Source organism: Zalophus californianus, chromosome 2 (genome assembly GCF_009762305.2).
Source record: "Zalophus californianus isolate mZalCal1 chromosome 2, mZalCal1.pri.v2, whole genome shotgun sequence".
In the NCBI taxonomy this organism is placed as follows: domain Eukaryota; kingdom Metazoa; phylum Chordata; class Mammalia; order Carnivora; family Otariidae; genus Zalophus; species Zalophus californianus.
In genome coordinates, this window is record NC_045596.1 from 38,641,510 (window position 1) to 38,662,474 (window position 20,965).

The 20,965-nt window shown below is 40.6% G+C and overlaps 1 protein-coding gene across 11 annotated transcripts in view; it reads right to left on the reverse strand.

The window, feature by feature from the left end:
- Positions 1-20,965, reverse strand: part of LOC113925088 (cytochrome c oxidase subunit 7B2, mitochondrial) — a 147,699-nt gene that overhangs the window by 37,768 nt on the left and 88,966 nt on the right. For 3 of the 11 annotated variants that reach the window (XM_027599615.1, XM_027599619.1, XM_027599613.1), the window contains one exon: positions 11,204-11,325. The exons of the other annotated variants lie outside the window; for them this stretch is intronic. The gene's annotated coding sequence lies outside the window, so the exon portion shown is untranslated. The remainder of the gene's footprint in view (positions 1-11,203; positions 11,326-20,965) is intronic. 11 annotated transcript variants of the gene reach the window in all.

A 20,965-nucleotide genomic window follows, 5' to 3' on the forward strand; every position in this document is an offset into this window, starting at 1 on the left:
CAGTAATCAAACTTGACTGCACCCAAGCCAAAGCCCTTGCTTTAAGTCTGTGATTATTATATCCTGCACTATCACATCCCCAAGTTATGAGATACAGAAATGAATGACGCAGTCCCTTTCCCATAGTCTGGTTGGGGGACGTAAGAATATAAAACCAAAAATTTCATAACTAATATAATAAATTACTTTAAGAAAAATGCATAGAATGATGCAGGAATAAGATCACTGTCTGGCAGAATTTTGTTCCCTAAGAACTTAAAGCATCAGATTTCTGATTATATACACTTGAAACAGAAATACAACCTTCACTGCTATGGCTTTTTTGTCTTCAGATTGGCATTCCTATGCTTCTATGTGTCATACAAACAAACACTTTTGCTCCCATTTTTAATCCATTTCAACAACTACAAGATCTTTGTTTATACATTATACCATAAGTAACATTTAGCCTTGGTCAGTACTCATCATCTCCATAAAATTAATTAAATTAAAATAGTGCTTACAACACTATGTCATTTTCATGATGTGAAGTCAATGTCTTATATTTTTCACTATCATTATCCCTGCAGAAGAGATTTTATACCTAGTGATGGATTTCACTATGACAGACACAAGATGACTATTATCAATTTGAAATTTTAAAAAAAATCACCCTAAAAGGAGCCAGATATGTTTATCAACAGCTTAGATCACACAGTCAACCATAGCTAGGAGAACAGATTTACTATCAGATAGTGGGCAGGAGGGATGATAAAGAGGCAACATAGGAAACATACTGAGAAAGCATAAGTAGTAGCTACGATAGTCCAGTCCTTGGATGCTAATATTTAATATACTTTCTTCTTCTTTTTTTTTTTTTTTTTTTGAGAGAGAGAGCAAGCTCCATGCCCAGCACAGAGCTAGACACAGAACTCGATCTCACAACCCTGAGATCATGACCTGAGCCAAAATCGAGTCGGATGCTTAACCAACTGAGCCACCTGGGCACCCCTAATATACTTTCTTTTGATAATGGACTCCTCCCCCTACCCTGATCATAAGAGTGGGCACATGACCCAAACTAAGCAAACCAGATTCTATCCTCCAGAAATTTTAATCGCAGAGAAAAAAACAAACACACTCAGAAACTAAAATTAGAGCTGTTTCTGATGACAGTACATTAGATTCAGTCAGCATCACCTACTGGAGACAAAACCAGAGCTGCCCTGGTTTCTGCCCATCTCAAGGTTTTTTTTGTCTGTTTGTTTTTGTTGTTGTTGTTGTTGTTTTTATTATGTTCAGTTAGCCACCATATGGTACATCATTAGTTTTTGATATAGTGTTCAATGATTCATTAGATGTGTGTAACACCCAGTGCTCATCACAACACGGGCCCTCCATAATACCCATCACCCAGCAAGCCTTCTTTTCAAACCTTTTCTACATATTCTATGTTTGACTTAGGTTTTTTTTTCACTACTAAAATAATTATAAATTATAACCTATTACCACAAATGGGGTATATGTAAAGCCTAGGGAAAACACAGACATTGGTCCATTGTGTTACCTGTTCTACTGTGAACTGAATCAGAAGATGAGAGATGATTTATGTGGAATATTGTGGTAATATTTAGGATATGCATTAAACCCATGAGTAATAGACCCAACAGAAACAATACAGGTAGGAAAACAAATCAAATTTAAAACAAGTGTTTTGGAGACTGGAGATTGTTACTTTTGTAAAATGGAAAAGCCTAATGTAGTTGACCTGTAACCAGGTAGCTAGCTGATCTCTTAGAAATATCATTTCATATCAGGGACCTGATGCGTACCAATGATTGAGAAAAATCACAGCGGCAGTCGCAAGGTCAGTCTTAGTGAGAAAAAATTCCTATTGTTGAACACACCATCTCTTCCATACTCACCTTACTCTGTCACTTTGTAAATGAACACACTATGAATAAACCCAGAGTTAGTTAAACTAAGGAAGGAGAATGACTGTACCTACAAAGTAGGTCATCCTATTTACCTGTTTACTTAGAGCTTTCTTTGAAGCAAGGTCTTGCTAGTGAAAACCCACACATACTGGGCCCATTTCATAAGCTCAATTTACATTTTGTTTGCAGATGATATGAACCAAACTCAAATTAGCTTAAGCAAAAGAAAAGAAAAAGAAATGTACTAGTTTTCTTAACTGGAAAGGTTAGGGGTACCTACATCAGGTATCAAGTAATCAAATATTATCAGTTCTCTGATTTTGTCAGCTTTACTTCTCTCTGTAGTTTCCTCATTATTTTCCACTAAAAGTAACTGTCCTCTCTTTGGCAGAGGATATCAGTGAGACAATATCATGAACTTATCTTCTATTTCCCAGTGTCTGTATGTGATATTTCATCAAAAGCTTCTCACTCACTCATCTTAGGTTATGTACTCATCCCAATTACAGCCAGACTTCATTAATGTTACAACCCTTCTGCACAGCCCAGTTACTTTTGTGAATAGCAGTGCCATCAGAACCTCATGGAGTAGGAAAGAGGCGAAGTACAAAGAAGAGGGTACTATTATTAGCAAAACTGGTATGAGGTAGACAAAAATCAACTGTGCATTATGAAAAAAATTCTATTTTTATTCTACTTTATTTCTAAAGTACAACACAAGTTCAGCCTTAAATAGTAAAGACTGAAAAGCCTTAGAGAAATAAAAGAAGCTATGTAAATCAAGTGAATGATCTACTTCTATATTACTGAAAACCAAGTGAATAGAATTCTCAACCTTAAGATGGTTCTGTCATAACAGGCTATAATTCTCATGACTCAATGGATGCTTTACCAATAAATGTTGACTACTTAGCTTTATCTTTACTGCTATCTAGAGGAGCTGCTCATAAACAGTATTATAAAATATTGAAGGTCATCAGTTATTAGGTCCTTGATCTCGAAAGGATTGATGATCCTGATTATCTTTAAATTCATACAAGTTATTTTCTTATTTATTTACTAGCTAAAAGTGTTTATTAAGGAGAACAATTATAGTACCATAATATGTTCAAGGCACATGAAAAGAATTTGGCATCAAATTGCAAGGAAAAAGAAATGTAAAAGGATCTTGATAAACTTTAAAAATCTATTTCATTCCTTTGAGTTTTTAAAAATCTATTTCAATGGCATTAAAAATCAAAAGATAAAACACAAACTTTTATCACTCTCTGTCTCATTGCTTGTGCAGTTGTTGTCTTGTCTGATTCCCAAATCAGTAGAACTTCATTTACATGTGTACTAAATGAGTGAATGATACCGTTAAGGAATGTTATTCCAGAATGGTATGAAATGTGCTGCCAAAGGTTTAGACCTAACATACTACTGCTTTCCTGAGAAATTTCTAATCTTGTTGGGAAATGAATACAAAAGAATTCCAGAAAATCTGATCTAGCAATTTGTGTGGAAGTTCCTCAAGAGTTACCTTTTTAAAATTCAGATTTCTTCTTCTCATTCCCAGCTTAGTCTTTTTGATCTCACTCCATCACTACATTCTACCCAAATTAACATCAATGACAAGCATACTAAGGTAATTAATCAAAGAGAATAGGGAAGAAAAGCCTTTGAGGGGGTAGATTTTCTTCACCTAACCACAAGGATAGGGTGGAAGATAGACTGCCCGTGAGAGAGGAGCCTGTTACCATACAGCAATCCTGTTGAGTAGGAACCAGGGCTCTTCCCTCTGTCAATCTGATTAATATTTCCTTCATCTAAGAACAACAAAAGAAAATAGAAAAAAAACCTTCTATCTATTTTTAAGGATTGGTGAGAACAAAAATAATACATGTAAAGTGTGTACCTAAGTGACTGACACAGTAAACATTTAGTAGATGAAAGCAATTAGATCTTTCTGAAATTCAAAATAGTTCTTTTTAGCTTTATTTTCATAGTTAAAAGGAAATACACATTCTTTGGAAATAATGAAAAAATGCAACTGAACAAAAAGAGTAAAGCTGAAAACTCTTGCATTCCCACCAGCTAGATTACTTAGTCATAACCACTGGTAAATTTTGGGGATGTGTTGTTCATGTTCTTTGTAACCTGTATTTTTTTTAAAGCTTTTATTTATTTGAGAGAGAGAGAGACAGAGAGAGAGAGAGAGAGGAGCAGAGGGAGAGGGACAAGCAGACTCTGCGCTGAGCACAGAGCCTGACATGGAGCCCGATCTCAGGACCCTGAGATCATGACCTGTGTGGAAATCAAATGTCCAGCACTAAACCAGCTGAGCCACCCAGGCACCCCTGTAACCTATATTCTGTACATAAGTATCTATTATGCAAATCTTCTCATATCAATATCAACATCATTTTAACATCCATGTATGTACACACTTAGTACATCCTTGCAGAGATACAACATCCTTTATTTCACCACCCTTCCACTGCTGAGCACAAATGCTGATTCCATTTATTTTCTCAAAAAAGTGATACTGTGATAAGCATAAATGTAGTTAAATATTAGTGTGCTTGTTTATTTTTGAGGAATAAATCCTCTAAGTATAACTGGTAGCTATAATCACAATCATTTTTCTTACCAATAATAGTCACTTGTTCAATAGTCACTGTCTTCCATTTTAGACTGGCAAGTAAATTTTTGAGAGTTTTAGATGTATTTTCTCTTTTCCTTTTCCTATTTTACTGAAATAATCTAGTCTAGTAATTCTTTCCCTGAGTATTTACCATCTGGTAGAAAGTGGAAGCAGCTGAAGAAGCCTGTCATTTATAAAAAGCCTAAAAATCACTGAGGAAACTATGTCAGATATCCTGGAGTGGAAAGCAGTAAGGCAAGGATGCCTGGATGAAGAAAGAGACGTCTGTAAGTCCCCTTGGTAATACAGGCATTGGTTGGTCTCTAAGGAAGTAGCCAGACCTAGGAGAGTATGGTAGCAGAACACCACATCTAAGAAACTTGAATCCTAGCAAAGAACCCCAACTCCACATGCAGGATAGCAGAGAAAATTCCTGGACTTCAAGCATCTAGTGTGGGCTTGGAAAAGACGATGATACTAACAACTATGACAGAGAAAACAGTCAGGCGCCATCTTCCATCTTCTAATCATTGAAAATTCTCTTTGTGTGATTTTAGGAGAGAATAGGAGACTAACAAAACACTGATAAGGAATTTCCTAGCAGAATGCCTGGCACACTGCAGGCACTCCTCCCTTACTGAATTGAATTAGAAAGTAAAAATACAATGGGAATACTGTAAGTATTGAGGGGACATATTAATTATAGCTTGGATGGTACTGAAGAGCCTTTATTGAAGACATAACTGAGAATCCTGGGAGGCAGTGTCTGGCAGAGTCTTGATATATGAAGACCTCAGCACCTGCTCAACAGGACTTCATTAAGCTGCAAGGAGGCTGGAGAGGAATTCTGAAAGTACTCTCACGCCCTGCCTTGGCTTTAATACTCTGTGTTCTCCCTATTTTTTTTCCTAGGGCTTCAGCCAATTCTAGCTTTAGTAGTTTCTACTTACCCAGTTCCTGACCACCCATGTAATCTCATCACTTGAAGTGTGTCTTTTTCCTCACTCCATTTCTCTTGGATGGCTTTTAGTTCTGATGTATATGGCCTGTGATCCCCAACTCTTTTTTTTAAATCTCTCTCTCATTTTTTTTTAATTGTGGTAATAACGTTTAACATAATTTAACAAATCTTTAGGTGTACCATACAAAATGTATTTATTTTTTTAAATTTATTTGACAGAGAGAGAGACAGAAAGCACAAGCAGGAGGGAGGGGCAGAGAGAGAGGGAGAAGCAGACTCTCCCACTGAACAGGGAGCTCAACATGGGGCTCAATCCCAGGACCCTGAGATCATGACCTGAGCCAAAGGCAGACGCTTAACCAGCTGAGCCACCCAGGTGCCCCAAAGTACCATACAATATTATTAAATATGATACCAACTCTTCACCCTACGGCTATCTTGCTTGAAGCTTAGGACTTCAGGGACTAAGGCTTTCAACAAATTGAGCCAGGTACTTGGATGCAGACTGAGAAAATGGCATAAACCAAAGCCCAGGAAAGAAATGTAAAGGGAAAAGTCATAGAATAACATAGTGGAACAAACTATCAGATAGGAGAGAAGCCCACAGATTCATAGTTTTACATGTTTGATATCACTGGTCACTTACATTCAGTCCAAATATATTTATTTACTTTAAAAAACTTCTTTAATTAAAAAAAAATTTTAAGTTTTGATTTAAATTCCAGTTAGTTAACATACAGTGTAATGTTAGTTTCAGGTGTACAGTATCGTGATTCAACACTTCCAAACAACACCAGGTGTTCACAAGTTCACCAGGTGTTCATCACAAGTTCACTCCTTAATCCCCATCACCGATTTACCCATCTCGCCCCCCACCTGCCCTCTGATAACCATCAGTTTGTTCTCTACAGTTGAGTCTATTTCTTGGTCTGCCTCCCTCTATTTTTTTCCCCTTAGTTCCCTTGTTTTGTTTCTTAAATTCCACATATGCACCCTGATGTCTATAGCAGCATTATCTACAACAGCCAAATTATGGAAACAGCCCAAGTGTCCACTGACTGATGAATGGATAAAGAAGATGTGATGTGGGGTGTGTGTGTATGTATGCATGTATATATGTGTATACACACACATATATATAAAATGGAATATTATTCAGCCATAAAAAGGAATGAAATTTTGCCATTTGCAAAACTGTGAATGGAGCCAGAAAGTTTATGCTAAGCAAAATAAACTCAGTCAGAGAAAGCCTAATTATATTTAAATCCACAAAAATGGAGCCAAGTAATGATGGATATTACATAATGCTTAAAAACTAAACTGAAGGGGCGCCTGGGTGGCTCAGTCAGTTGAGTGTCTGACTCTTGATTTCAGCTCAGGTCGTGATCTCAGGGTTGTGACATCAAGCCCTGCATCAGACTCATGCTGTGCATGGAACCTGCTTAAGATTTTCTCTCTCCCTCTCCCTCTACCTACCCCTGCTCTTTCTCTCTCTCTCTCTCTCTCTCTCTCTAAAAAAAAAACAAAAAAAACCCCCACTAAAAACCCCCACTAAATTGAAAAGCCAATTTTATTTCTATGATAGACAAAACATTATATGTAACAGGATAATATAAGGCAAAAGCTGCCTTTTGAGAGTTCTGATGACATTTATGTGTCTTGAAAAGATTTATCTTGTTAAACCCATGCTATTTTTTAATGTCTAGAGCTCATTTGTCAGTTTAAAATCTATATTAAATGAAATGGTTATTTTTAAGGAGTCAGAAATTTGAAAGAAGTTAGAAATTTAAAAAGAATTTCTAGCCAGCATGCTTCAACCTTAAATAATTTTAAAATTCTTAGAATCACCAGAATTTATAAAACACCTTTATATATATAAATATGTTAATGTTAATTTATTTATACATATATATTAATAAAACTTATTTTAAAAGTCACAAAAAGATAAATATACTTAGAGCAAAACTAATAGTAAATTCATATTGTTCCAGGTTCATAAAATGCTACAGAAAAAAAATCAGAAATTTATGGAAAATAATTTTATCAATCTTAGTGCAAAGGAGAAAACGGTTGACGTAACTCAGTCCATAAACGATGCATGAAACAAAATTATTTATCCTCAGGATTGTAGAGACTTAGGTGTAAAGGCTACCATTTCTAACAAGCACCATGCTTCCTCAGCTAGTTCTTCAAGATACCTACTTGTTCTATTCTCTGCTTTTGGGTCCTAAGTCACCTCGGGTGTGCTCTTAGTATTTGGTTTCTTAAACTTCACAAAGTTTTTACCGGGAAGCAAAATTAAGTTGAGGTTTTGTTAGAGAAACTTTACAGGACTCCATTTCACGGCCTGTGAATCCAATCAACACTCAAAAATTAGGAGGTTGATTAGCTAGGGTATGGATTATCGAGGCCATTTACTTCTCTTCTTTTGATTGTCTCTCCTTTGACTATTCAATTGTCTTACCCCTGCATTTCTTTTTTTTTTTAATTTTTTATTGTTATGTTAATCACCATATATTACATCATTAGTTTTTGGTGCAGTATTCCATGATTCATTGTTTGTTCATAACACCCAGTGCTCCATGCAGAACGTGCCCTCCTCAATACCCATCACCAGGCTAACCCATCCCCCTACCCCCTCCCCTCTAGAACCCTCAGTTTGTTTTTCAGAGTCCATCATCTCTCATGATTCGTCTCCTCCTCTGACATACTCCCCTTTTCTTCCTCTCCTGTTATCTTCTTCTTTTTCTTTTTTCTTAAAATATGTTGCGTTATTTGTTTCAGAAGTACAGATCTGTGATTCAACAGTCTTGCACAATTCACAGCGCTCACCGTAGCACATACCCTACCCCTGCATTTCTACCAGGTAAGATTCGAATATAGGAAAATCCAAAATAAGCAGTAAACAAGACTAGTGAATCATAGAACATAACAGATCAATTGTGTTTCTAACTTGTTAATGTTAGTGCTGGTTAAATACAACCATTACAAAAAAATAAAATCTCAAAACAGAAAATAGATTTAAAAAATTGTATTAGCTAGGAATACTGAAATTATTTATTGATTGAAAAGATCCTTTTGAGTTATGTGTCAATTTCATTGATCTACCCCTGTTTACCATTACTATGGAAATCTTAAAGTGAACCATATCCTGTGAACATATTACTATTTGTGGCATTAATAGTATCATGACCTTGGAACACTGGAGAAAACAACATAAAATGCATTGGGATTATACATTTCATCCAACCCAAGAGAAAAAAAATAATAAATTGCCACTCAAATGAACTACTAACACTTCATTCCTCAGTTTTTCCTCCAAACATTAGGGAAGCAAGGGAAGACTTACAGTTTTTCAGTATTTCACTTTTTCCTCTGTAAACCCGGAATTGGTTTCTGTAAACTGGTCAGAGGTACACTCTTTGGAGAATTACTTTTATAGATCCAATTAAAGTGTATCCTACTAGCATTCTGAAAGTTCAGATTTAGCAAATGTTTCCAATGCAGGTGACAGTTCTTGAAATTTTAAATATAACATGAGAAAAGTGAGACTCTCTCTGGAATTGCCACTTAGCAACTAAAGGAAATAAAGGTTATTGTACATTTTTCATCAAAAACCTATTTTTATAGCTTTAAAACAGGTAGCAAAAATATATTGGTTTAGACAATGATACATCTTAAAATCAAGTATACTTTTATGTTGTATAATGTCTGTAATTTTTATAAATTTTATTATCTGTCATCTGACATCTTCATACAATGTCTGCTTACAATCAGGAAACATAGGGAGATTTGAGGCAGGAATATAATAAGCAATTTATCTGTGCTAGGTATGTTCTTTGTGATTCTATTAACTTACTCCGCAAATGTTTATTAGGCGCTGGCCTAAGGCTAGGCTTTGTAGATGATTCACAGTTTGTACCCTAAATGTATGGGTTTTATTTCATTTGGGGGGGGCAAAAAAATAGCCCCCTCCAAAAGAAAAGCCAGACTCCTGAGGTTTTTATTCATACATCTGCAGTGTTCTGAATGACACTTTTCGATCAATAAGTTTGTTCACTTTGTTTTTAAAATGCAAATTTATGTACATAGGTTAATTCATTACTTTATTATTGCTGTTTGTCTTATTGTTGCTCCTTTTTCATTGTCACTACCACTATCCCAGTTCAAGAAATGTGCCATCTCAAAGACAATCAGATTGACCCCAAACTATATTCCCTGCCTTTGGTATCCCACCTTTCAGTACATTCAAACTATTTTCAGCCCATACCTGTTTTTAGTTCCCTATATCCTTCTGGAACTTCCAAGCTCAGTCTCTTACTATTCCAGAGACAAATGTGTCCAAAGAAAGCAATGTATTAACAGTCTCGCCTAGGGTCTGCTGAGGTAAACCACTGGCTGAGCTCTGGGCACATGCCTCCTCATCATTTGGAACTATCTTAACCCTCTATTCTGTTGATAGAACATTTGGTTCTTGTTGCTTGTGAATCAAACCCTAGCCTATTCTCACTTTTCCAACTTTTTCCAAAACTTCCTTAGTGAGAGTGGAGTTCCATGTGAACATCAGTCCATTTCATGAGGGTACTTCATTTTAGCCTCAGCTACATAATGCCTGCAGCCAACACTATGTACTAATTACCCAAGTTTTGAACAGAAAGAGTTACAGGAAATATGTAACTCTAATTCTAACATTAAGAAAATAATATTTTGCACAAAACAGATTTGTAGGTGATTTCTGACTGACCTTCAGATTCCCATTTGTCTCTTTTACTTCACGTTGGATAAAACTGTCTAGTGAATAAACTTGGCAGCTTTCTCCAGACTGTTTTGCAGTTAGTTAGTTAGTTAGGACCAAGTACTCTCCTTCTTCCAAACTAAACTCCCAAAGGGACTGGCAGCCCCCAAGATGTCAAAGTGCTGGGCAGCTGGTTTTCTAATACTCAACTAAATGGCTAGCGCCTAAGCCCAAACTGCCCATTTCTTGCCATGCAAGAATGTTCTCATTTTTGATCGATTTAAAGAAAACAAAGGTATTGGAGTCTCTCTCTTGGAATCCAAACCTTTGGAGCACAAAGTTGCACTCTCATCCAAACATTCCTTTCCACAGGATGCTGAAAGAGTAGGGGATCTCTCTATCTGCCGATCCTCCTGACTGTGAGTTCCAGCTTGCCTCCAGTGATGATTACTGGTATCCACCCAATTCTTTACTGCAGACTACAAGAAAAGATGGTATTATAATTAACAGCTATTTGCAATTCTGCCTTTAGCGTTTACGAGTGAAATGAGATAACATAGTTCAAATGGGTATTGAGCCAAAGAGCATCTTAAATCCCCCAAGTATTTTAGTTATTACAAAGACACTAAGATCTTATCACAAAGATGCCTTATTAACTTCGAGAAGTAGGTTTCAACCTCTGTAGTAAGAATCTCTATTGTATCCTTGATACAATAATCTTCATCACCCCTATTGACAGTAAGTTGAGAATGAGTAAATATGAGAAGGCTGAACGACAACCCAGGTCCCGAATCAAGTACCTACTACTCTTGGGTGACTCTGAGTTTCCCACTTGTTTTCTTAACACAGAAGTACTGGGGCTTTTGCCAGGAAAACCAAGGGACTTATACAAAATTTCCTTCAGGAAGCTCTGAATGTATCCCTGGTATGCATAGGTCTTTAGAGCTTAGAGCAGATATACTTACTCTCAGGAAGTAAACTCCAGACACGATGTTAAAAGAGTAGAAACCAGCCCTTTCCTGAAGACACTTCTTTCCTACTTTTAAGAGCACCTCTTGATAGACAACAACCAGCATAGAAGGTACCTCTGTAACGAGAATTCAGTCTGTGGTGGTTTCCACTCAATTGATTATAAAAAACCAGGAAGTTGTGTCAGTCTAAAGGGCCAGTGTTTAGGTGAGGAGCAAAATCACAGAAGCTCAAATCATTGTTGGGGTTATATTAAGTGGTTTGCGTTACATGTTACATGGGCAGGTCCACTAGTTTAAAGAAGACTAGGTAAGGAAATATGTTGTATGCACAAGACCTTGCTTATTTAACAAATTTCTACAGTTTCTTTCAAGAAATGTCAAATAAACATTGGTTTTATGGAAGTGCTAACATTGAGAAAATCATGCATAATAGAGAATTTCACAAGTTTTTTAAAAATGCCCCCTTTGGGGGCACACAGATCTAACTGTAAGTCAAGGAATCACCCCCTAGTAACATTACTGTCATTTCATATAAATTATTCAAGCAACAAAGAATGGATTACAGTACTGCAATCTATTTGAGAGATTCCTACATTGAGTTAGTTCTCCAAAGGTTAGCCACAAGTTTCTAAACACAGGAGAGGCTGAAAACTAGGCTGTCACATTTACGAAGTGTCTCATGCTTGGGTTATTTTGTAGAGAAGTTGTGGAAGGAAAGGAAATTGGAGGGATATGGGACTTATTTAAATTATCCCCACAACTATCTGTAGTCAAGTTACCGGAACTTCAGGGATTGATGAGCTGAAAAACTTAGTCCTCTGAAACTGTGAAGCGATTTTACCTGAGGGGAATTCTGGTAAGATTTAAAAATAGGCTTCCAGAGCTAAATGGTGCCTGGAGAAGTCTATCTTCCACTCCCACATGCATAGGAAGAATTACCTTTAGATGGTTTTGAGTCACCTATAATAAGAGAGATGCCATAAACTTCCTTAGCAACCAGTAACTATGGCAATAACTTTGTTTCATTACTTTCTGTCTTAGACAAGCCAAATTGTCCACTTTGCTCTTAAAATTAAGGAATTGCCCCGATGTCATACAGGGATTCCTTTCAGTCTTGTAAGTCTATGGATTCTAGCATTTAATAATCTTGGCAAAATCCGGGGCGCCTAGGTGGCTCAGTTGGTTAAGCGACTGCCTTCGGCTCAGGTCATGATCCTGGAGTCCCGGGATCGAGTCCCGCATTGGGCTCCCTGCTCAGCAGGGAGTCTGCTTATCCCTCTGACCCCCCCCATCTCATGCTCTCTCTCTCTCTCTCTCATTCTCTCTCAAATAAATAAATAAAATCCTTAAAAAAAAATAATCTTGGCAAAATCCCTGAAGTCAGGTCTCCGAGTAGATTTGGGCTGTGCTGGTAATTTCTTCATTGTCTATTCCTTAAATCCCCAGGGAGGGGGAGGGGAAATTGAGCAAGAGATTCACTGGAAAGAAATGTTACGTTGCCAGGTAAAATATTTGGGATATACTAAATTATTCATTGTTTACCTAAAATTCAAATTTAATTAGGTGTCCTGTTTTTTTATTTGTTAAAATTTGGCAACTCTACTTTATAATAAACTGACCCTAATCTCAATTAGAACTGCAGAATCTTAGCATTGGTAGGGAATTTATTTTTTATTATTATTACTTTTTGCATTGGTAGGGAATTCAGAATTAATCTAACTCAAGCTTTTATTATTAAAGTTATAAAATTAACAATGACACTAAAACACAACCTTTACTTAAGCATTCTAGAAATGGAAGTTTCAACCTTCTGAGCTACATCACCAGATTTTCAGTTATTGCAAACTTTTAGCATGTCCCATCTTTCATTGTGCCTATTATCTGCTTTAGGGTAACTTTTTCTACTGGTTCTAAACATGCTATGTGGAATTAAGATATTCTGTGTTTCAAACACTTTCTATTTATTAGAAAAGATGGAATTTATTTTTTTGTTTACATTTAAATAAGACCACAGTATGTCTAACTTCTTGCTTTCAAGTGTTAACATCATCATATCTGTACCTTGCTAGAATCCTATCCAACCTTTTTTATTATAGATAAAATTCCCTACTTCTTTTGTTTAGCACTTTTATTAATTATAGCTCATTCTGGGCTCTGTTGGCTACTCCTTCATGATACTCTGTGGTTAACTGACCCTCATTTAGTGCTCGCTGTCCAGTTACCATGATCCAGTTATCATGCTTTTGACTTCTCCATCAAATATTTTATTAGAGTAAATATTTTCAAGATTCCTATCTGTCTTGAGCCAATGTTCCTTTGAGTCTCATATCATGTAATTATATCTTTATATTTTTCTCCCACTGCCCCCCCTCAAATGTTTAATACTTATTATAAATATAGTACATGTATTTATTCTCCTAACTTAGGACACTTCCTATGTTCCCGGTGCTTTCATATCACAACTGTTCTTGCTCATTGGCAAAAATTCAACCTGATTTAGTGGACTGCTTTTTCTACTTTCCAAGAAATAAAGTTGTACACAAAGAAAGTATTTATTACAGTTTACCATCCCCTCATTTATTTTTATTTATTTATTTTATTATGTTCAGTTAGCCAGCATATAGTACATCATTAGTTTTTGATGTAGTGTTCAATGTTGATTAGTTGCGTATAACACCCAGTGCTCATCACAACACACGCCATCCCCCCATTTTAAAAAAATACCAGAATGAGACTTTCTAAAGCTATCTTCCCTACTGAATCTTGCCTGTGTGCTACTTTTGAGGTCTCTGTGAGGAAAGTATCATCAATACAGTCTTTCTAAAAAGACTAAAAATCTATGTTAAGGCATGTACTATGGGTTTGACTAGGTGGTTCAGTCAGTTGAGCATCCAACTCTTGATCCCAGCTCAGGTCTTGATCTCAGGGTCATAAGTTCAAGCCCCATGATGGGCTCCACACTGGGCATGGAGACTACTTAAAAAAAAAAAAAAAAAAAAAAAAGAATATACTATGGAAACTATGTGCATGAGGACTACGTTATATGTTACAAAGTTCTTTCACATCCATTATCTTATTTCATCTGCATTATAATCCTGCAAGGTAAATACATAAAGAATTCCTCCTTTTTCACAGATGAGAATTAAGACTGGTAAAAAACAAGATTAAATGGCTAACAAATGAGAGATCTAGAAGTTGAATGCTGATTTTTTAAAATTTCAAATCTAATATTTTGATATCATCTGTTTCCCTCTTCTTTTTGCCCTGTTTGGTTCTCTGTTTACAATGTCCTCCTGTCCTCCCCATATTTTCAGCCACTTTATGGATTTTCATAGGTCAGTATGATCTTTTATATATATATATACTGGTACTCCTTTCTGCCTCTATTAGATGTTGCTTTAAAAGCAAGAAAAAAAATAATGGTTTTCCTTGTCTTCATGTAACCTCTAAATATTTGAAGGGATGGTACGATATAAGCCCTTTACTAAAATATCTTGAATATCCTTACAATTTCATCACCTGGGGTCCAGGTCTTTCTTTTCCTTCTTCCTTTACCTTCCTAATTTTTGGCAGACCCATATGCTTAATCAATATGGACAGGTGTGAGTGCATGCACACACGCATGCACAGATCTCAGAGGCACTATCTGTGCCTGTAGGGTTTGCCTCATAAGGAATGCTTTGGTTTGGTTCAAATTCATCTTGTCACTGAGTATTCATCTTATCTTCTGGCTGCTATCGTATGTTTCATGGATTCACGATGGCTCTTCATGTACTGGCCCTAAATATTCCCTTGAAATCTTTTACCTCTTAGTCATGCTTATGTAACAGATAATTATAATCTTAATACCTCATTTTAATATTTCATGTTCATATAACCAACAAAGTCAAATTGTTACGGAACCTGGGCTGGATGGCCCGATGGAAGAACCAAGCGGCACCCAGAGATCTTGGAGGATGGAGGTTTATTTAACACCAGTGGGCTCAGAGGAGAGTGGTCTCCAAAGGTCTGAGCCCGAGCACAAACAAAGGGAGCAATTTATACACTTCTACTTCCGCATACTTGGCACTTTTGGCTCCTGCGCAAAGCATGGCAGGGAGCAGGACCCAGATTGGTGCTCATTGGAAGCAGAGCAGGGAGAAGAACCCAGAAGGGCCTCAAGCAAGGACTCTGACTCTCTTGCTGGCTCAGTTGGCCATCTTAGGACACAGAATTTCCTTTCATTCCCCCCTTTGATGCCCCTTTAACCACCTGGTTTAGAAGGCATCATCTTCATCTTCTAAGGGGCTATAGTAAGGAGTAACTGGAGCCTAATTTTAGCAGTTTTGAGTAGTAATAAACCTAGCAAGGTCATTAAGAATACAAGGACCAAATGCCACTATGAGGAGAAGCAATAGGAGGTGGCCGATGAGGGGGGCGAACCAAGAGAACCATTGTGAGAGGGTATCCCACCAAGTTGTCCGCTGGGGTGTTTCCCACTGGCAATGTACTCGTTCCTGTAATTGGGTCAGAGTTTCTTGGACCACCCCTGACTCATTAGCATAAAAACAACATTCCTCCTGTAGGAAGAGGCAGAGTGCCCCTTGCATAGCCATGAGCAAGTCAAGCCCGCGTCTGTTTTGGAGGACCACCGAGGCCAGCAAATCGAGTTGGCGCTGTAGGGCTGGGGCCAACTGAGTGAGGGCGGAAAAATCTGCCAGAGTTGTTGAGTTAACCCCTGGTACTAAACCTGAGACATCCCGATGCCAGTGGCACTGAGGGCAACACCTGATGCAGCCAGCAGGCTCATGATAAGAGGGATGGCTGCGGGGGGAGCGTCAAGGGCAGCTAGGAGATCTCCATATGAGTGGGGCATCACTCCCAGGGAGGACTGAAAGATCAGGTAAGAGACTGACAAGTGTGCAGGATCGATTGCGCAGGGTGATACAGATGTATACACCTTGATCACAAGCTAAAAAAGTGTTGTTAGGTGCACAGACCCGACTGTGCCCCATGATGGGAGAGGAAGAGTTGCCATACAGCGGTACTGGAGCCAGACAGGGATAATTTGAGGTCCCCAGTGCCGAGGTGGGAGGTGACAAGGTACATTGGCTAAGGATGACACCTAGGTATTGGATGGGACCGGGCTTCATACAGATCCAGCAGTCAGATGCTAGGGGTGGATTCGAGTGGTTAAGCGCTTGGTGGGAGGCGTTAATTATACCTAACAGTTGTTCTATAGATGCTTGCTGCATGTGGATGGGGGACCCAGGGATGCACTGGGGCAGTTATTTTCTGTCTGACTCTGGGGATTGACTGTAAGATTTGGAGTGAACATGGACTTAATTATAAATTTGGCCATGGGGTCGGTTCCCATAGGGTGATACTGGCCCAACAGGAGAATGATTCCTGTAACCCATGATGTGGCATTGGGTTCTAAGACTGAGAGGGTGAGTGGTATACAGTGATCATTAGGGCAAGAGGATAGGGCAGCCCTGTGTGACAAGGAAATCCGGATGTCACTGCACTGTTTGAGGCACCACCTGGTAGACCATCATTCCGTTTCCAGCCAAGTCGACACCCATGACTCACATCCCCAGGCTTGCGAGCAGAACTGAGGGCAGGTGTTTGGCTGCTGAGGTGTAGGGCCCCCAAAGATGTAGATATCTACCAGCCCACTAGTAACCTGAGTGAGGGCCATGGTAGGAACACCATCTATGAGGTTCCCAGGAGGTATCAAGAAGTTGGCATCCGTCACAATGGAGGTCAACCTTTGGCGTGTGTCCAACCCCGGTGGAAGAAGTCAGCAGGGCGTCAGTGTGGGATTGAGGGGGATAAGCTGGAAAGTCCATTTGCCAGTAATGGTGATACGAGAGTCTGTCCCCCCTGCCAGGCCGGGCAAGCTAGAGGCAGTGTGGAGGAACAGCACACCAGGCAGCAGAAAACCAAGACTGACTGGGGCCAGGAAAACCACGGTGAAATGCACTCAGGAGTAGATAGCAGAGGGCCAATAAAAGTGGGATCTATGACCTTAGGTAGAGGGAGCCATCGTGGCTAACCCATCAGCAGATGAAACCCATGGATAAGTGAGTGCAGTAATACACCTTAGGGATACCCAATAAGCAATGACAATAGTAAGTCTCTGGGGAAAAGTCCAGTCAGGTGGGGCAACAGTATAGAGTCTGACTCCCAAGATGAGGGAAATCACGCCGATGAGAGCGAGGGACCACGGTGAGCAGGTGACCATCAGTCGGTGGAGTCTCGTTGAAGGTGAAGCCTGAGTGGGTTCATGAAGTCTGGCTGGATTCTCCACTGGCGCAGCTCCTTGTCCGAATGATGAGCTTTCTTCACTCTAGAGTGGTGGATCTACGGGATGACACCTGAGACCTTGAGGGCAGTAGGAGTGGTTCGAACAACAGTGTGGGGCCCTGTCCGCTGCAGTTTGAGGGAGTCTTTCTTTCAATCTTTGACCCAAACTGAGTCCCCTGTCTGGAAGGAGTGTACTTGAGACCCTAAGGTGAATGGGGTGTACTTTTTGATGGTGTACTTTTGTAATTTATTTAGGGTAGCTGCCAGAGCCTGAAGCTGCTCCTTTATCTCTTTATCTCCAACCTGATAAGCCTTCCTGAAAGGCTTCCCAAGCACAGGGGAGGCTGTCCATATATTAATTCAAATGGGGAGAAATCGATGTCCCGGGCGTGCCGCGAGCACGCAGGAGAGCTAGGGTTAGCAGATCCAGCCATGCCGGGTTAGTATCCTGACAAAACTTTGTGAAGGTTCCCTTGAGGGTGCAATTCATTTGCTCTACTTTCCTTGAACGTTGGGGCCAGTAAGCAGTGTGGAGTCTCCAGGTGATGTTGAGAGATTTGGTCAAGACCTGTACAACGTCTGCCACAAATGCGGGTCCATTGTCACTATGGATTGTTAATGGCAGGCCGAACCAGGGCACGATCTCCTGCAAGAGGACTTTAGCTACCTCCCGGCTTTGCTCCGTCCTGGTCGGGAAGGCTTCGACCCACCCAGAATATGTGCATACTATTACTAGGAGATATCTGAACCCCCTGCTTGGCTGCACATCTGTGAAGTCTACCTCTAGATCTTCGAAGGGGGTTGCTCCCATTCTCTGGACACCTGGCAGGGGCTGTGGTGCAGACAGAGCATTATTTGTAGCACATGTTATGCACCGTTCACTCGTTGCTCAGCATAGTGCTAGCAGCTGACTGATGTAGTAGTGCTTTTTGAGAAGGGTCTCTAATGCAGTTTTCCCTAGATGAGTGAGTTGGTGGTGTTCCCTGACTAGATGCCCTCCAGTTGCGGTTGGAACAAATATACGCCCATCTGGCATCATCCACCATCCCTTTTCATCAGTCAGGGTGGCTCCCTCAGCCATGGCCCATTCATTTTCCTTTTTAGTGTAACCGGGTGGAGGAACATGAGGAACACAACTGCATGAGGGACTTTTTCCGGGGTTGTTAGGGCCATGGTGAGGGAAGGGGCTCTGTCCATGTCCTCGCTGGCTGTGGTCTTGGCTGCCTCATCTGCCAGACGATTTCCCCGTGCTATGGGGACATCTCCTTTCTGGTGTCCCTTACAGTGCAGGATTGGCTACTTCCTCTGGAAGCCAGACGGCTTCAAGGAGTCTTGGTATCTCCTCTTTGTTCTTGATAGCTTTTCCTGCTGCGGTTAGGAGGCCCCTTTCCTTGTAGATGGTTCCATGTATATGTATAGAAGCAAAGGCGTACCAAGTCAGTATAGATGTTGACTCGCTTGCCTTCACCAAGGGTGAGGGCTCGGACTAAGGCATATAATTCAGCCCATTGAGTTGACCATCCAGCTGGTAATGCCTTAGCTTCTAAGACTTCAGTGCTTGTTACTGCATAACCTGCTTTCTGGGCACCCTCCTGTATGTAACTGCTGCCGTCGCTGGCTGAACAGTGTGAGCTCTGGATTCTTTATGGCTTAATCCTGCAGATCTGGACGGCTCACGTAGACTTCATCAGTCACCTCGGAGCAGTCATGGTCTGGTTCCCCCTCTTCCATGGGGAAAAAGGTTGCTGTATTTAATGTCCTTACTGTTTCAAGGGTGACCCATGGGTTTTTGCAGAGAAGTCCATGGTATTGTGCTAGCCGAGAGTTGGAAAGAAAGCGGTGTCCTTGTGCGTTCATGAGGAATACAACTGCATGAGGGACCTTGATGTTAAGTTCTTTACCCAGGGTAAGTCTGTCCGCCTCCTTGAGGAGTAGGACTGTGGCTGCCAGCGCCCTGAGGCACAGTAGCCATCCTATTGCCACAGGGTCCAGCTTCTTTGACAGGTGAGCAACTGGCTGTTGCCAGGGTCCAACAGTCTGGGTGAGTACCCCGAGCGCTATTTTTTCTTTTCAGGCACAAAGAGATTGAAAGGTTTCTCTACATCTGGTAGGCCCAAGGCTGGAGCCTGCCCCGAGGAGGTCTTTATCTCTGTGAAAGCGGCTTCTGCTTCCTCAGTCCAGGCAGGGGGTTCTCGATCTTGTCCTCCTAAGAGGTCATAAAGGTGTCTTGTTATTGCCAAGAAGCCAGGGATTGAGATGCAGCAGAACACTGCAGCCCCCAGGAATTCTCGTAGGCCCCATTTGTCTGGGGCTGTGCCAGAGAGATGATGACCCTTTTCCTCTCCAGCCCTAGTTCTCTTTTCCCTTGGGTGAGGAGGAACCCAAGGTATTGGACCTGTTGTTGGAAGATTTGTGCCTTCTTCCATGACGTTCAGTATCCTGAGTCTGACAGGAGCTGTAGGAGGGCCTTTGTGCCTTTTGTGCAGTCTTCTTGTGTGTCACTGGCGAGGAGGAGGTCATCCACATACTGGAGGAGGGTGCATTGTGTGGCATCTCTTGGGAAGCTCATGAGGTCCGCAGCCAGCGCTTCCCCAAAGAGGGTTGGTGAGTTTTTAAACCCTTGTGGGACGTGCATCCAAATCAGTTGCATCTGGTGCCCAGTATCAGGTTCAGACCATTCAAAGGCAAATAGTGACTGGCTCTGGGGAGCTTAGTGGAGGCAGGAGGCATCCTTCAAATCTAGGCAAGTGAACCATCTGGCCGACCCTGGGATTTGGCTGAGGAGGGTGTATGGATTCGGGACCACTGGGTGCAGAGAGATGATCACCTTGTTGATGGCCCACAGGTCTTGAACTGGTCAGTATCCCCTTCCTGGCTTCTTGACTGGCAGGAGTGGGGTATTCCAGGCTGATTGGCACTCAACTAGAATACCTGCTTCTTTGAGTTTGGTTAGATGTTCTTGGATGCCAATCTTAGCTTCCTGTGGAAAGGGGTATTGCCTTTGCCTCTGAGGTTGGGCTCCTGTGATCAGTTCAACAATGATAGGGGCCCGATTCTGAGCTAGTCCAAGTGGGTTGTTTTCAACCCATACTGAAGGGAAGGTGAGTCTAAACTCTGGCGGGCTGCTCGGTTGGGCCTGGGCACAGAATAGCCTCCATTCCTCTTCCCTTGGCATGGTAATTGCTAATATCAGAGACCCTGCCTCCTCTTGCCTTGGGTTTAGTCAGAGACTAGTGTGTCCAGTGGGCTCAAAGGTTATCTGAGCCCTAAGCTTGGAGAGTATGTCTCAGCCCAGGAGAGGGATGGGGCAATCAGGTAGATAAAGGAATTCATGTCGGACCTTGCAGCCCCCGAGTTCAGCCTGGCAAAAGGGCTGTTGTATCGCCCATGTCCTGGTGGCCCCAGGGATGGTCGCAGTCCTTTTGCTGAAGAGTGCCACTGGGGAGGTGACAACAGAGTGCTCGGCCC